The 18,034-nt window shown below is 40.3% G+C and overlaps 1 protein-coding gene across 3 annotated transcripts in view; it reads left to right on the forward strand.

The window, feature by feature from the left end:
* The window catches only part of HECW2 (HECT, C2 and WW domain containing E3 ubiquitin protein ligase 2), a 404,779-nt gene that overhangs the window by 20,650 nt on the left and 366,095 nt on the right, over positions 1-18,034 (forward strand). The gene's annotated exons all lie outside the window — the stretch shown is intronic.

Here is an 18,034-nt window from a genome sequence, read left to right on the forward strand (position 1 = left end):
TTAGCTTATTTTTAAACAAAGTATTATTTATGAACAGTATTTCATGCTATTTCTCATAATGGCTTTAATGTAGATAACGCATAAGTAGGTTTTGAGGTAAGTAGTCCATTAGAGTCCATTTAATTTCAGTCGCACAAATTTTAGTTAGATTTTTCTTTTGAAATAGGTCATCGCTAGAAGCAGTTCATTTATTTGGCAAGATATTCTCAGTGTATGGATTTGCTGCAGAAGTGAGAATTTTAAAATGCATCTTAGGGCTTCCCCGGTGGCGCAGTGGTTGAGAGTCCGCCTGCCGATGCAGGGGACACGGGTTCGTGCCCCGGTCCGGGAAGATCCCACATGCCGCGGAGCGGCTGGGCCCATGAGCCATGGCCGCTGAGCCTGCGCGTCCGGAGCCTGTGCTCCGCAATGGGAGAGGCCACAGCAGTGAGAGGCCCGCATACCACAAAAAAAAAAAAAAAAAAAAAGCATCTTAATTTTAAAACTTGTTTTCCTGATATTTCCTGGGGGGAATAAACTATAAAACCTCTTACTAATTTAAAGAAAAACAAAACTTCTTTATTGTTGATATTTTGAAACATATACAAAAATAGTTTTTAAACTGTCTGATTTTGGAAGTAGGGAATGTAATCCCTACATTTCATAGTATAATAGTATTGTGACTGTTGGAATGTACTATATATTATTTGCCCTTTGTAGCTCGAAAGAAACTTTTAAATCTATAACAAATTATTATCTTTAATTGTTCACAGCCAATTGTTATTATTTTGGAATATAGAAAGTTAACTTTATTTTGGATTTTGGCTTCCTTACTTATTTACTTTATCCTGTCAATTGTTAAGGATCATTCATTAACGTGTTTGAAGCAGTTCTTAGCAAAAACCAGTTTTTGGTCAGAAAATGAAAATGAAATGTGACAAGCCTATTATTCAGGGATTTTCATTAGTTTTGTGAAATCATATGTTAATTTGGTTAAAGCAGCATCTCTTTCCATTGGAAATGTGTTTCAGAGTTGAGAAAGCTGACCTTTAAATTGATTTGCTCATTAATCCCCTACTTTCTTTGATGATAAGGACATAAGAAATAAAAAATCAAAGAACATGTTAAGTTTTGTTTTGTTTTGTTTTTGAGTTAGTATCTCTAAAATATGTTCATTTGTTGCATAAGAATTCCTTCTTGGTTTGCTATTTCTTGGGCAGAGTGCCAGAAGAGAAATATGTGTGCCATCTGCTTTGTCATCATCAATTTTGGATTCAATTCCCCCAATTTAGGTTGAGTTCTCACTGATTTAACCTGCAGCTTTTGGTACTTTTTTTTTCTTGATCTTTGGACTCGCTGGCTTATCTTGTGGGTGAGCTTAAGATGATCTTTACATGTAGTAAGACATGTGGGGTTACGCAGCTATCAGTCTTGTAATAACTTAGGTTGAACTTTGTTGTTAACATGGTGGGAAGTATTGGGCTAAAGGCAGCTTTGAATTTTACCACAGGGTTTCTCTAACTTTCTGTGAAGAAATAGTTGAAGTTCTTGCCTTGAAAGAAATTGAAAGCACAGAAACAGAAATGAGCACTCAGCTTTTAACGTATTATCTACTGGATGACCCTGTTCATTGAACTTTTGATGCTTTATATTATTTTTAAATATACATTTTATTATGATCTGTATACATTTGGAATATTGACTGCATAGTTCAGAGATAACTGTAATTGCTACCAGTCTCCAAAGGGACGTTTATACTGGAAATTTCTGCAGTAAGGGGCATGAAGAGGTTGAGGAACATAAACTTTTATGGAGAAAATAAGACTTAGAGGGAATAAAAAATATTAATGAATGTTGAAATTGAAAAAAATTGTCTTTTTCCCTCAACCTTTAACTTTTCAAAAATTACTAATTGTAAAAAAGTTGAAATAAAAAGCAAGACACTCGTATACTCTTTGTTTTCCATTATCTTTTTTTAAAACTTTTTATTTTATATTGGAGTATAGTTGATTAACAATGTTGTGTTAGTTTCAGGTGTACAGCAAAGTGATTCAGTTATACATACACATGTATCAATTCTTTTTCAAATTCTTTTCCCATTTAGGTTGTTTCATAACATTGAGCAGAAACTAGCTTTCAATTTTATTGATCTTTGCTATTGTTTCCATCATTTCTTTTTCATTTATTTCTGATCTTATCTTTATGATTTCTTTCCTTCTGCTAACTATGGGGTTATTTTGTTCTTCCTCTTCTAATTGCTTTCAGTGTAAGGTTACGTTGTTTATTTGAGATGTTTCTTGTTTCTTCAGGTAGGATTGTATTGCTATAAACTTCACTCTTAGAACTGCTTTTGCTGCATTACATAGATTTTGGGTCGTCCTTTTTTGTCATTTGTTTCTGGGTGTTTTTTGATTTCCTCTTTGATTTCTTTAGTGATCTCTTGGTTATTTAGTTGTGTATTGTTTATCCTCCATGTATTTGTATTTCTTACAGAATTTTTCCTGTAATTGATATCTAGTCTTATAGCGTTGTGGTCAGAAAAGATACTTGATACGATTTCGATTTTCTTAAATTTACCAAGGTTTGACTTGTGACCCATGATATGATCTATTCTGAGAATGTTCCATGAGCACTTGAGAAGAAAGTGTATTCTGTTGTTTTTGGATGGAATGTCCTATAAATATCAGTTAAGTCCATCTTGTTAAATGTATCATTTGAAGCTTGTGTTTCCTTATTTATTTTCATTTTGGATGATGTGTCCATTGGTGAAAGTGGGGTGTTAAAGTCCCCTACTGTGATTGTGTTGCTGTCGATTTCCCCTTTTATGGCTGTTAGCATTTGCCTTATGTACTGAGGTGCTCCTATGTTGGGTGCATAAATATTTACAATTGTTATATCTTCTTCTTGGATTGATCTCTTGCTCATTATGTAGTTTCCTTCTTTTTCTCTTGTAATAGTCTTGATTTTAAAGTCTATTTTGTCTGATATGAGAATTGCTACTCTAGCTTTCTTTTGATTTCCATTTGCATGGAATATCTTTTTCCATTCCCTCAGTTTCAGTCTGTATGTGTCCCTAGGTCTGAAGTGGGTCTTTTGTAGACAGCATATATAGAGGTCTTGTTTCTGTATCCATTCAGCCAGTCTATGTCTTTTGGTTGGAGCATTTAATCCATTTACTTTTAAGGTAATTATCGATATGTATGTTCCTATTCCCATTTTCTTAATTGTTTTGGGTTTATTACTGTAGGTCTTTTCCTTCTCTTGTGTATCCTGCCTAGAGAAGTTCCTTTAGCATTTGGTGCAAAGCTGGTTTGGTGGTGCTGAATTCTCTTAGCTTTTGCTTGTCTGTAAAGGTTTTAATTTCTCCATCGACTCTGAATGAGATCCTTCCTGAGTAAGGTAATCTTTGTTGTAGGTTTTTCCCTTTCATCAGTTTAAATATGTCCTGCCACTCCCTTCTGGCTTGCAGAGTTTCTGCTGAAGGATCAGCTCTTAACCTTATGGGGAGTCCCTTGTTTTTCCCTTGATGCTTTTAGTATTTTTCTTTGTATTTAATTTTTGATTGTTTGATTAATATGTGTCTTGGCATGTTTCTCCTTGGATTTTTCCTGTATGGGACTCTCTGCTCTTCCTGGACTTGATTGACTATTTTCTTTCCCATATTAGGGAAGTTTTCAACTATAATCTCTTCAAATATTTTGAGTCCCTTTCTTTTTCTCTTTTTCTTCTGGGACCCCTATACTTCGAATGTTGATGCGTTTAATGTTGTCTCAGAGGTCTCTGAGACTGTCCTCAATTCTTTTCATTCTTTTTTCTTTTTTGTGCTCTGTTGCAGTTATTTCCACTATTTTATCTTCCAGGTCACTTATCCATTCTTTTGCCTCAGTTATTCTGCTATTGATTCCTTCTAGGGTATTTTTAACTTCAGTTATTGTGTTGTTCATCATTGTTTGTTTGCCCTTTTGTTCTTCTAGGTGCTTGTTAAATATTTCTTGTATTTTCTCCATTCTATTTCAGAGATTTTGGATCATCTTTACTATCAATACTCTGAATTCTTTTTCAGGTATATTGCCTATTTCCTTTTCATTTGTTTGGTCTGGTGGGTTTTTAGCTTGCTCCTTCATCTGCTGTGTGTTTCTCTGTCTTCTCATTTTGCTTAACTTACTGTGTTTGGGGGTCTCCTTTTCGCAGGCTGCAGGTCTGTAGTTCCTCTTGTTTTCGGTGTCTGCCCCGCATGGCTAAGTTTGGTTCAGTGGGTTGTGTATGTTTCCTGGTGGAGGGGACTGGTGCCTGTGTTCTGGTGGATGAGTCTGGATCTTGTCTTTCTGGTGGGCAGGACCGCGTCCAGTAGTGTGTTTTGGGGTGTCTGTGACCTTATTATGATTTTAGGCAGCCTCTCTGGTAATGGGTGCGGTTGTGTTCCTCTCTTGCTAGTTGTTTGGCATAGGGTGTCAGGCACTGTAGCTTGCTGGTTGTTGAGTGGTGCTGGGTCTTAGCATTGAGATGAAGATCTCTGGGATTGCTTTTGCCATTTGATATTACGTGGAGCCGGGAGGTCTCTGGTGGACCAGTGTCCTGAACTTGGCTCTCCCACCTCCGAGGCACAGGCCTGACACCTGGCCAGAGCACCAACATCCTGTCAGCCACACGGCTCAGAAGAAAAGGGAGAAAAAAAGAAAGAAAGAAAAATAATATAAATTAAAATAAAATAGTTATTAAAAAATCATTAAAAGTAAAAAAATTAAAAGTAAAAAAGAAAGAAAAAGAAAGAAAGAAGAGAGCAACCAAACCAAAAAACAAATCCACCAATGATAACAAGTGCTAAAAACTATACTAATAAAAAACCAAAAACAGACAGATTGAACCCTGGGACAAATGGTAAAAGCAAAGCTCTAGAGATAAAATCACACAAATAAGCATACACATACACACTAACAAAAGGAGAAAAGGGAAAATTATATATATATATATATATATATATACATATATATATATATATATAAAGGAAGAGAGCAACCAAATCCATAATAAATCTACCAATGACAATAAACTCTAAATACTAAACTAAGATAAACATAAAACCGGAAACAAATTAGAGGCAGAAACAAACCCCAAGTCTACAGTTGCTCCCAAACTTCACCGTCTCAATTTTGGGGTGATTCTTTGTCTCTTCAGGTATTCCACAGATGCAGGGTACATCAAGTTGATTGTAGAGATTTAATCCACTGCTCCTGAGGCTGCTGGGAGAAATTTCCCTTTCTCCTTTGTTCGCACAGCTCCCGGGGTTCAGCTTTGGATTTGGCCCCACCTCTGCGTGTAGGTCGCCTGAGGGCATCTGTTCTTCGCTCAGACAGGACCGGGTTAAAGGATCAGCTGATGAGGGGGCTCTGGCTCACTCAGGCCGGGGGAGAGACGTGTACGGAATGCGGGGCGATCCTTCAGGCGGCAGAGGCCAGCGTGATGTTGCACCAGCCTGAGGCGCCCCCGTGTGTTCCCCTGGGAGGTTGTCCCTGGATCTCGGGACCCTGGCAGTGGTGGGCTGCACAGGCTCCTGGGAGGGGAGGTGTGGAGAGTGACCTGTGCTCGCACACAGGCCTCTTGGTGGCGGCAGCAGCAGCCTTGGTGTCTCATGCCCGTCTCTGGGGTCTGCGGTGATAGCCACGGCTCGCTCCCGTCTCTGGAGCTCCTTTAAGCGGTGCTCTGAATCCCCTCTCCTCGCACACCAGGAAACAAAGAGGTAAGAAAAAGTCTCTTGCCTCTTCAGCAGCGCCAGACTTTTCCCCGGACTCCCTCCCGGCCAGCCGTGGCACACTAGCCCCCTTCAGGCTGTGTTCACGCCGCCAACCTCAGTCCTCTCCCTGCGCTCCGACCAAAGCCCGATCCTCAGCTCCCAGCCCCTCCCGCCCCGGCGGGTGAGCAGACAAGCCTCTCGGGCTGGTGAGTGCTTGTCGGCACCGATCCTCTGTGGGAATCTCTCCACTTTGCCCTCTGCACCCCTGTTGCTGAGCTCTCCTCCGTGGCTCCGAAGCTTCCCCCACTCCGCCACCCGCAGTCTCCGCCCGCGAAGGGGCTTCCTAGTGTGTGGAAACCTTTCCTCCTTCACGGCTCCCTCCCACTGGTGCAGGTCCCGTCCCTATTCTTTTTTCTCTGTTTTTTCTTCTTTCTTTTGCCCTACCCAGATACGTGGGGAGTTTCTTGCCTTTTGGGAGGTCTGAGGTCTTCTACCAGCGTTCAGTAGGTGTTCAGTAGGAGTTGTTCCACGTGTAGATATATTCGTGATGTATTTGTGGAGAGGAAGGTGATCTCCACGTCTTGCTCGTCCACCATCTTGAAGGTCTGTCTGCTAGACATTTTAAATAGTTAATTTCTTCCTATCATAAGTTGTTTGATGGAAGGTTCTCCTTTCTTGTAGTTTAGGGGTGTGTGCATAACTTTTATTTACTGAAAAGTATAAGCATAGCAAGAAGGAAGTTTTTGGTGTGTTTCGCAAAGCTGGTCCTTTTCTGATTGATGATTCAGAATAAAAACTCCTGAGTGCTACCTCCTGAGACCCTTTGTTGTCCTGTAGATGCAAGATAATGTGGATACTTAAGGTGGGACCGCAGATATCTGCTCTTTCACACTCCACCCCCCCTTTCACTTTGGAAATACAGTATTTGCTGTTGCCCATTTTCCATTATCTTTCCCAACTTTTACTTGGAAAAATCTCTACCGCTTCTGTGGCATCCACTTTACCTCCTTTTTCTATTTCCAACCTCTCTTTACGCGTGACCACTGAAATTGCCATTGTAAACCGTTGACATAAATAACTCATACAGGGAAAATGCCATTAAATTTTAGGCACTGGGGCTTTATCAAGGGTGGTTGCTTCAAAGTATAGTGAAATTGAATCCTTCTTTTGTAAAGTTCTATACTAGTGACTTTACTTCTGTCTACCTTTAAGGTACATGTAAGAATTTCCGTTTCAGTACATGTCACTTGTGATATTGTTTCTAACTTGGTTGGAAGTTGGGAGGGATTGGAGGGGAGAAGGGAAGGAGCTGTGAAGGGATCACTTACTGGGCTGCCAGTGTGCCATCGATCCATTGTCTGCGTGTTCTGTTTAAGCACCTGTGAATCTATGCAGTGCATTATTATTGAGGCCGCCTTTCCTCTTCTAGGCCGCAAACTGTTTTAAGAGACTGAAATACCTTGCTGACATCTAGATAGTCTGTCTAAAGCTCTGTCATAGCCTCCATTCTTAGAAAGCCTGTCAAAAAGGAAAGTGTTTGGTGTAATTTATTCTTAGCAAAACCATCCTGTTTTCTAGTGAATGCCTCGTTTCATTGCCCCTCATTTCTCACAGATCACTTATTCAGTAATCCGTTTCAGAGGTTTGCAGGGATGAAAGTCAATCTCTGACTTTCAGAATTACCCTTCCTCCCAACCTTTGTCTGTTCCCAGATGGCAGTCCTTTTTCTGCAGCTGGATTTTGGCTGTGCTGCTGAGTAGGGTAAAGCTCTGATCAAGAAGACATTGCATGGACCTCTTTTATGGAAAATTATTCTTGAGGACCCACCAAGAAGATGTCTCTATACTCCGTGTTGAGAAAAACTGACTTAAGAAAACTAATTTTCTCGAAATACCCGTTAATTATTTCCTCAAAAGAGAAGGCTTGGTGTTGGATGAGTAAAATATATATTTTTTAGGTTATAAAGAAAATGAACCCACAATAAATTTCTGTAAAGCTCAGTTCCCTGGGGCAGTGGTGGGAAGCACAGGCATATGGGGATCTCAGTGAAGAAACTGTGGCTGAGGCTTGTGTTACTTCACAGTGGTCCTACACATCAGCACCACCTGGATGCTTGGTAGAATTGCAGAACCTTAGGCTCTGTTCTGGTCCTGTTGACTCAGAATCTGCATTCGGCAGTATCTTCAAATGGTTCGTAAGTAAATTAGGTTTGGGAAGCCCTGGAAATCATTTTTGTGAGACTGTCCTTGCATGTTAACTGGTTGGGTGATAAAGACTCATCAAGTTGTGAAGCGCTTGCAGATACTAAATAGCATATTTAGGCAAATCCTCTTAGAGTGAAAGCATTTTGGATATTTATTGTAAACTCTTGGGTCAGTACAGTTGTTAGATATTAACCTTCCCCACACTGTTCCTTCCGGGAAGACTGAAAGAGATGTTTCCCAAAGACCAAGAAAATTATTTTTAAAAAGTGTTTTTTTTTTTTTTTTTTGGTCATTTTCTTAGTCGTAGGCTGGAGTGCTCAAATACTTTCCTCCCTTTTCCTGCTTCGTATATTCTTTGTACTGTGATACCAGGTGGTTACATTTTTGAAGTCATGCTTCAACATGAAGGGAAAGCTCTATGAAGAAAAGCTTTAGGTTGCCTCGGCTGTTTGCATCCTAACTCTGCCAGGGCTCCCTAAGCACAGTAGCATGGCCTGTTTGTTCCATGACTCTGGACGGTTGGGGCAGAGGGACCCACTTACTGCATAACCCCGTGAGAAGTAATCAGCTGAACTCTAGGTGTGGATAACTCACTTTAGCCCAGCATTAGCTTTAGTAATGTTCACGACAGCTTGATATAAATATTTTCATATATATTTCTTAGCTTTCCAGATGTTTACTATATCTGGGATGATGGTGAAGGAATTGACCCTCTTCCACTCATATGAGACTCCCACACATCCCTAGATATTTCTGAGGGATGGACGAGCCAGATGTGACTCTGATAGACTAATATATGTGCTGTTGAAGCAAGTACCTTAAGCCAGTGGCAGACTGCAGGTACATCTTATTGGCTCCCTCAGGTGGGAGGTCCACTGAGAACTGCTAGATGGAGGGTGGCAATATGGTGCAGTGAAAAGAGCATTGGATTTGGAATTAGGTGGATGTGGATTTGAATCCCAGCTCTCCTGCTTATTAGTTTTGAGACCAGTTATTTAATCTCTGGCTTTTGAGTTCCATAATTGTAAAAGTAGGGTTGATTCATACCTCCCAAGGTTGTTGTGAGGCCCTAATGAGATAATATATTAAGAGCCTAATACTGTGCCTGGTGTAGAGTAGGTGCCCATGGAAAGGTAACTATGCATTACTTCATACATTTGGTATAGTAAATAATTGCTTACCAGTTTTTTTCATGCCTGCCTCAGCTAAGCTGAGTAGCTTCTGGTATTTTTGTCCATCAGATATATTTCCAAGTGATTCTTTGCTGGGTGAGCGTCATCTTTTGTTATTACCACCATGGCAGATGTTGGCCTTCAAAGGCACAGTGTCTTCAACCTGGCAGGTTTATCAGCTGGATCATAGCTTGCAGTGACTAAATGTCCAGAAAGCTGAGAATCTTCCATCTTACACAGAGGATATGCCAGCATGTAGTCAGAGTCAGGAAAAAGAGAGGGAGGGTATGTGTAACATTGACTTGTGGTGAAAAGGGCTTTGGTGAATTAATCATGTTCGAGTGGTTGCAGTATGTGGAGTTCTTTTTCATGAGAAATGCTATAAAATGAGACACTGGTTTCAAAAAGTATGCTCATGTGTCCCCTGGAAAGGGAGATTTTCTTTACAGTTCAGAAAGGATATAGGGTTCAGTATAAAGTTCTACAGCTGAATTCAGAACTCTGCTTACATTGGGAAACTAGCAAATGTGGCACAAAATCCCTAATTTATCTGTGTTCTCAGTGTGGCTGATTATAGCCTCTTTCTTCTCTCTCTTCTCTCTCCCTGAATCTGAGCCCATGGCCCAAGTCTGAGCTTGGAGGCTCTGATTTTAATATAGATGTAGTGCCTTTATTGTTTTCAAGTGGTTGCTGTTTGGAAAATGTTAGTTTTCTTAATCAGGTTTAAGACAATTGGCAAATGAAGAATTGTCTCATTTAAATTACATTTATTCTTCTGTAAAATGGGGATAAGAATGGTGCCTACTTCATAGGATTACTACCTTCCTCATAGGATAAATGAGGTAATATATATAAAGTGCTTAGAATAGTAGTTGGCACATGGTAAGCATATTTTACAATAGTGTTAGTTATTATTAATTTTTGTCATTAATTTTTCTCTGATTACACAGCAGAAATGTTCACTGTGGAAAATGTAAAATAAAACAAAATGAAAGTCACCGTAATTCTCCGCCTAACGATAACTGATGTTGACATTTTAGTATATCTTCCCAATCTTCTTTCTTTTTCCCTATGTACATGTTTTACATAAGGAAACCAAAATTATATTGGTTTTAAACCCACCTTTTTAAAACAAAATTATTTTACTGAAGTATAGTTGATTTACATTGTTGTGTTAATTTTACTGGACAGCAAAGTGATTCAGTTATACATATATATACATTCTTTTCACATTCTTTTCCATTATGGTTTTCACAGGATATTGAATATAATTCCCTGTGCTATATAGTAGGACTTTGTTTAAAACCCACCTTTTTTACTTATTACATTAGTAATATTTTCCCATGTCATTGAATATTCTTCTATTACATGATTTCATTGGCATTTTATGTCCTAAAATTTGTTTCTTCTATTGTTTTCAGTTTTTCTTTTTTTTTTTTTTTTTTTTTTTTTTTTGCGGTATGCGGGCCTCCCACTGCTGTGGCCTCCCCCGTTGCGGAGCACAGGCTCCGGACGCGCAGGCTCCGGACGCGCAGGCTCAGCGGCCATGGCCCACGGGCCCAGCCGCTCCGCGGCACATGGGATCCTCCCAGACCGGGGCACGAACCCGTATCCCCTGCATCGGCAGGCGGACTCCCAACCACTTGCGCCACCAGGGAGGCCCAGTTTTTCATTTTTTAAGACAATTATTTTAGAGCAGTTTTTAGCTACAATAGAATTGAGAGGAAAGTACAGAGATTTCTCATATAGCCCCTGCACTCACATGTACTCAGCCTTCTCCATTATCAACATCACTCTTGGTGTTGTACATGCAGTGTGTTTGGAAAAATGTATAATGACGTATATCCATCATTGTAATATCACTACCCTAAAAATCCTCTGTGCCCCACCTGTTCATCTGCCCCCTTCCCCAACCATTGATCTTTTTGTCTCCATAGTTGTGCCTTTTCCAGCATGTCATACAGTTGGAATTATTCAGCACATGGTTTTCTTAGACTGGTTTCTTTCATGTTGTAATATGCATTTAAGATTCCTCCATGACTTTTCATGGCTTGCTAGCTCATTTCTTTTTAGCACTAAATAATATTCCATTGTCTGGATGTGTCACAATTTATCCATTCACCTATTGAAGGACATGTTGGTTGCTTCCAAGTTTGGGCAATCATGAATAAAGCTGCCATAAACATCTGTGTGCAGGTTTTTGTGTAGACACAAGTTCCCAGCTCCTTTGAATAAATACCAAGGAGCGTGATTGCACAGTCATATGTTAAGAGCTGTTTAGTTTTGTAAGAAACCACCAAACTGTTTCTAAAGTGACTGTACCATTTTACATTTCCACCAGCAGTGAATGAGAGTTTTTGTTGTCCCACATCCTCACAGCATTCAGTATTGTCAGTGTTCTGGATTTTGGCCATTCTAATAGATGTGTAGTGGTATCTCATTATTGTAGTCTTTCATTATTTATAAATAATTCTCTAGTGATTTTTTCCCCCCCTTGGGCTAAGTCCTTGGAAGAGGAATTGCTACATCAAAGGCTATATTCACTTTTGTACCTATTACAAAACTGACCTCCAGGGAAGTTCTACAAATCTTCTATTCCCACTTAGAATATATGAAATTTGGTTTTCATATCTTCTAATGGTGAAAATTGTAATTTTAAAAAATTGCCAATTTGGTAGATAAAAAATCATTTTTGCATAAAATTAAAAAAATTTTTCTTTTGATACTGAATTTCTTTATGTTTAGAAACTATTATTCTGAGACTGCTTCTCTGTGTCCTTTGCACATTTTTTGGGGGGGTTATTGATTTGTAAAAAGCTTTTTGTTTTTTAAGGCTATCAACTTTTTTTTTTTTTTTTTTTTTTTTTGCCGTACGCGGGCCTCTCACTGTTGTGGCCTCTCCCGTTGCGGAGCACAGTCTCCGGACGCGCAGGCTCAGCAGCCATGGCTCACGGGCCCAGCCGCTCCGCGGCATATGGGATCCTCCCAGACCGGGGCACGAACCCGTATCCCCTGCATCGGCAGGCGGACCTCTCAACCACTGCGCCACCAGGGAGGCCCAAGGCTATCAACTTTTAATGAGTGGTACTGCAAATATTTTCTTCAGTTTTAAATTTGACTTTTAAGTTTGTTCAAAATGTTTTTGATAGAGATTTTCTTTTTTTGTTGTTAGTCAAATTGATCAGTTTTTTTCTTTATGGTTTCTGCCTCTGTGTTATGCTCAGGATGTCTGTCTCCACCTCAAGACTATATGATCTTCCATGTTTTAGTTCAAGTCTTCATTCACACTGATTTCACAGATCTTTACTGAGTGCCTCTTACATGGTGGTGCTAAGTCAATTGTGTGAAAAAAAGGAATAATCCTTACCATTTTGGAGTTTCAGTCTAGTGGAAAGTAGCCCTTAATTTATGAAGGAGAGGTAAGTGGTAATATAGAAATGGAGGTAACTGACCTGCTCAGGGAGACCCAGGATGGCTTTTCTCGGGAAGTGACCTTGAGATAAACTCTGAAGTAAGATCATCGTTAAATCACAGCAAGGAGGTAGTGGAGGACGGCATTTCAGGCCCTGGCAGAGGCCATTGTTGCTGAAGCACAGACATCAAGATGAACTGTGATTGTGCCAAGTTTTATGGCTGGAGAGGAATTTTGAAGCCAGACCATGTATGGACTTCTAGGTCCTGTTGTAGATTTTGGTCTTTTATAGGAAGAGCAATGGAAAGCCACTAATGCAATTTAAACAGAATGTTTAAAGTAGATGACATGATGATTTCTTTAAAAAAAAAATTAACTCTTGAATCCTTTTGTAGTTTACAGGAGTACCTTGGAGATACTGCATATTAGCTTACAGAACACCAGAGTAAATCCAAAAATGCAATAAAGCAAGTCATATGAATTTTTTGGTTTCCCAGTGCAGATGAAAGTTATGTTTGCACTATACTCTAGTCTACTAAGTGTGCAATAGTATTATGTCTAAAAGAATAATGTATATACCTTAATAAAAAATTCTTTATTGCTAAAAATGCTAACCATCATCTGAGCCTTCAGCACGCCATAGTCCTTTTGCTGGTGGAGGCTCTTGCCTCGATGCTGATGGTCGCTGACTGATCACGGTGGTGGTCCCTGAAGGCTGGGGGTGGCTGTGGCGATTTCTTAAAATAAGATGGCAGTGAAGTCTGCCACATTGACTGAGTTTTCCTTTCACAAACAATTTCTCTGTAGCATGCAATGCTGTCTGACAGCATTTTACCCACGGTAGAACTTCTTTCAAAATTGGAGTCCTCTCAAACCCTGCTGCTGCTTTATCAACGAAGTTTCTGTAATATTCTAAATCTTTTGTTGCCATTTCGACAATCTTCATAGCATCTTCACCAGGAGTAGATTCCATCTCAAGAAACTACTCTCTTTCCTCATCCATAAGAAGCAACTCCTCATTCATTCAAGTTTTTTCATGAGATTGTAGCAATTCAATCACATCTTGGAGCTCCACTTCTAATTCTAGTTCTCTTACTATTTCCACTGTACCCGTAGTTACTTCCTCTCCTGAAGTCTTGAACCCCTCAAAGTCATCCATAAGGGTCGAAATCAACTTCTTCCAAACTCCTGTTAATGTTTATATTTTGTCCTCTTCCCATGAATCACACATGTTCTGAATGGCACCTGGAATGGTGAATCCATTCTAGAGGTTTTACATTTACCTTGCCTTGACTTATCAGAGTAATAGCACTATTTGTGGCAGCTATAGCCTTATGAAATGTAATTCTTAAGCAGAAATAAGACTTGAACGTCAAAATTACTCCTTGATCCATCAGCTGCAGAATGGATGTTGCATTTAGCAGGCATGAAAACAACATTTGATTTCACAGTACATATCCATCAGAGCTCTTGGGTGACCAGGTTCGTTGTCAATAAGCAGTAATAGTTTGAAAGGAATCTTTTTTTTTCTTCTGAGTAGTAGGTCTCAACAGTGGGTTTAAAATATTCAGTAAACCATGTTGTGAACAGATATACTGTCATCTAGACTGTCTTGTTTCATTTTTAGAGCACAGGCAGAGTAGATTTAGCATAATTCTTAAGGACACTAGGATTTTCAGAATGGTAAATGAGCATTGGCTTCAACTTAAAGTCACCAGCTGTGTTAGCCCCTAACAAAAGAGTCAGCCTGTCCACTGAAGCTTTGAAGCCCGTCGTTGACTTCTCCTCTCTAGCTGTGAAAGTCCTAGATGGCATCTTCTTCCAATGTAAGGCTGTTTTGTCTACACTGAAAATCTGTTGTTTATTGTAGCCACTTTCATTCATACTCTTAGCTAGATCTTCTGGATAACAGGCTGCAACTACTACACTCGCTGCTTCACCTTGCACTTTTATGTTATGGAGAGGGCTTCATGCCTTAAACCTCGTGAACCAAACTCTGCTAGCTTCAACTCTTCTAATGCACGTTCCTCACCTCTCTTAGCCTTCATAGTATTGAAGAGAGCTAGGGCCTTGCTCTGGATTAGGCTTTGGCTTAAGGGAATGTTGTGGCTGGTTTGATCTTCTATCCAGGCCACTAAAACTTTCTCTATATCAGCAATAAGGTTGTTTCATTTTCTTATCGTTTGTGTGTTCAATGGAGTAGCACTTGTAATCTCCTTCAGGAACTTTTCCTTTACATTCATTCACAGCATGGCTGACTGTTTGGCACAAGAAGCCTAGCTTTTGGCCTATCTCAGCTTTCGACACGCCTTCCTCACTAAGTTTAATCATTGCTAGTTTTTGATTTAAAGTTAGAGACACCTGGCTCTTACGTTCACTTGAACACTTAGAGACCATTGAAGGATTGATAACTGGTCTAATTGTTAACTGGTCTAATTTCAATATTATTGTGTCTCAGGGAAGAGGGAGGCCTGAGGAGAGGGAGTGAGACAGAGGAATGGCTGGTCAGTGGAGCAGTCAGAACACACACACATTTATCGATTAAGTTCATCGTCTTATATGGGTGCATTTCGTGGCTCCCCCAAACAATTTTAATAGTAACATCAAAGATCACTGATCACAGATCACTGTAACAAATATAATAATAATGAAAACGTTTGAAAAATTGTGAGAATTACTAAAATGTGACACAGAGACACGAAGTGAGCAAATGCTGTTGGAAAAATGGCTCCAATAGACTTGCTTGATGCAGAGTTGCCACTAACCTTCAACGTGTTAAAAACGCAAGACCTGCTAAGTGCCATAAAGCAAGGTACGCCTGTATTTTTATGAGGCCTATGAATTTTCTTTCCAAGTAGTTAGTCATAGTGTCTGTGCTTTTTATTATTATTATTATTGCTGTTCTTATTTTATTATCCAGTTCTTCCTTTGCCCATAGATCTGAAGTGCATTCTGTCCTCTGATAAAATTTTGTATATAACTTGTGCCTTTTATTAAGTGAGATGTTTCGATAGGACCTATATTGACTTTTCTTCCTTACTTAGTTTTACCTGAGGAGAAATCTTTTCATTCTTGACGTAGGCCATATTTATCGTTATTCTTGGTGTCCTTATTCTGGGTTTACCTTTTAGGTTTTATAGTCTCCTTTTGGCCTTTAAGCTAGAGGGCTGAGTGCTGTGTACTGTGTTACTGTGGTCTTTATTGTTTGTGGATCTGTTGTCTAAAGCAGGGATTTTCTGATCTCTTGTCTTTGTTATCTTTTTATAAGGGTGAGAATTTATTCTTGGATGATCTGAAAACACTGCAAGTAATTTCCAAGCCAGCAGTTTTGTACGCCACAGAGCCTACTGCTTATTGTTCTTCTACGCTGAACTTATCCAATGATTGACTTCATTTTTGCTGATCAGAGTACCTCTCAGCCCCACTGCCTGCTGGGAAGTGTGGTCTGTGGGCATTAAAGTAGAATTAGTACAAGAAAAGTATTGGCGTAGGAGAGTAGCTCCCAGCTGCTTTAGAAAGCAGTATGAGGGAGTAGTTTGCTTCCCTCTGTGTGCAAAGCCCAGACTGGGGTTGGGGGGCACACATATTTTGGGATGAAATTCTGATTACCTCTCTCCTTCTTCGATTTAGATCTCAGATGAAATGGGGTTAGTTAGGAGACATTTCTCCAGTTTTTTGATAAGCCATTGAACCATTTGTGGAGCTTCCAGGACCATGAAAATGTCACTGAGAAGACAATGAGCCAAGGAGGGTAAATCAGGAGTTGCTTATTTTCTGCCATTGTAATTAAGAAATCTTTAAAAAAAGAACCCTCCCACCTCCCTCTGAGATATCTGTGAGGTACCTTTCCTGGTGAACAACTCCGTGGCTTCTGTGCACTTGGGGTTGGGTCATTTGAGTGAGATGCTGAGGTTACTGACTGAAGAGACTTTATTGGTTTTGTGAAAATGACAACTGTCATGTAAATGTGTTCTGAGACTTGTGTGGGTTGGATATTGTTTTTTTTTTTTTTTTTTCGGTACGCGGGCCTCTCACTGTTGTGGCCTCTCCCATTGCGGAGCACAGGCTCCGGACGCACAGGCTCAACGGCCATGGATCACGGGCCTAGCCGCTCCGCGGCAAGTGGGATCCTCCCGGACCGGGGCACGAACCCGTGTCCCCTACATTGGCAGGCGGACTGTCAACCACCGTGCCACCAGGGAAGCCCCGGTTGGATATTGTTGATGGCTCAAGTTAATGGAGCCTTTGGTTAAACACTCATGTAGTATGTGGGGCATCAATCTGAATATTAAGCTGTGTAAGAGTCCCCATTGGTCCAGTGAGTCATCAGCCTGTAGACCTCTCCAGACTGTTGTTTTACAAATCAGAGTTAAATGCAGATGTCTTCTAGACCAACAATTTGGAGCAATTTTCTACTGTGTTTTCTTGGTCATTGCTTCGTCCTGCTAAGGAGCCTGACGGCAACTGGGAGTATAATATTGTCGCGGCGTGTAATGCAAACATCTGTTACCATTTGTAATGCTCTACTTACTTTTTACTTGTTTTTTAATCCGTCTCCTCAATAGTCTTTAAGCAGTGGACGTATCTTTTATTCTCCATTGTGTGCCCAGAGCCTAGTGTAGTATCAGACATGAGACAGAGGCTTCATACATATTTGATGAATGATTGAAGAACTTGAAAGAGTGCCAGTACCTTCAGGTTATAGGGGAGTTATAAACTTACGTTTCTGACTTTCGTTGGCTAACCCACAACTTTAATTAACTGGGTTTCAAAACTCTTTCAGTTATAGTAGAATTACTGCATGTAATCCATACTGTTGAGCAGGATTTGAACAAAATGTTGTTTCTGGAGAAGAACCATTATTTGCATGTGAAATACATTTTCTAAGGTCTTGCAAAAACAGTTGTTAGCTTCTAGCTTATCTAAATTTGATTCCTAGAAAGCAGCTGTAGTAAAACCTAAGAGCCCATGAGAAAGGACAGGATTTTCCTCCTGTTGGGTCCCACTACTCTCAGCCTTCCTGGGGCTTGGTGCACAGCCGTCTCCCTTCTGGGGACTTGACCAAGCTACGTTAATGGGAACAGTTTTGGTAAGGTGGGATGGAAATCTGGAGGTGTTTCAGGGTCTAGGTGTATGTTGAGAGGGTCCCAGAGACTTAGACGTCAGTCTCAGGCTGGATCTGGAAATTCCTTTTTCTTGAGTCTCTGAAGTGGAAAGATCCTCCCCTTCACTGCCATTCTGGCCTCCAACCCTCTTCCACTGAAGGAGAATCCAGTGGAATCGAATGGTGGAGATTCTGGGGCAGCGGCAGAGGAAGGTGAGAGGGAGTCTAGGGCTCTGGCCAGGGAGCGAAGACACTTAAGGAACCACAAGGAAGCAGAAGACAGGAAGGACTTCTCCGTGCCTCTCAAAGGGGTCATGTCTGGAAGTGGTGATTTAGGAAACAATGAAATAACTCCCAGTACCATTCTCTGTACTCAGTGCTTCTTCTTTTAATATAAGATTATGCTGCTAATGGGCTGTATTTCTGTTTTCT

The sequence above is a fragment of the Mesoplodon densirostris genome, chromosome 8 (assembly GCF_025265405.1).
Source record: "Mesoplodon densirostris isolate mMesDen1 chromosome 8, mMesDen1 primary haplotype, whole genome shotgun sequence".
Classification (NCBI taxonomy): Eukaryota; Metazoa; Chordata; class Mammalia; order Artiodactyla; family Ziphiidae; genus Mesoplodon; species Mesoplodon densirostris.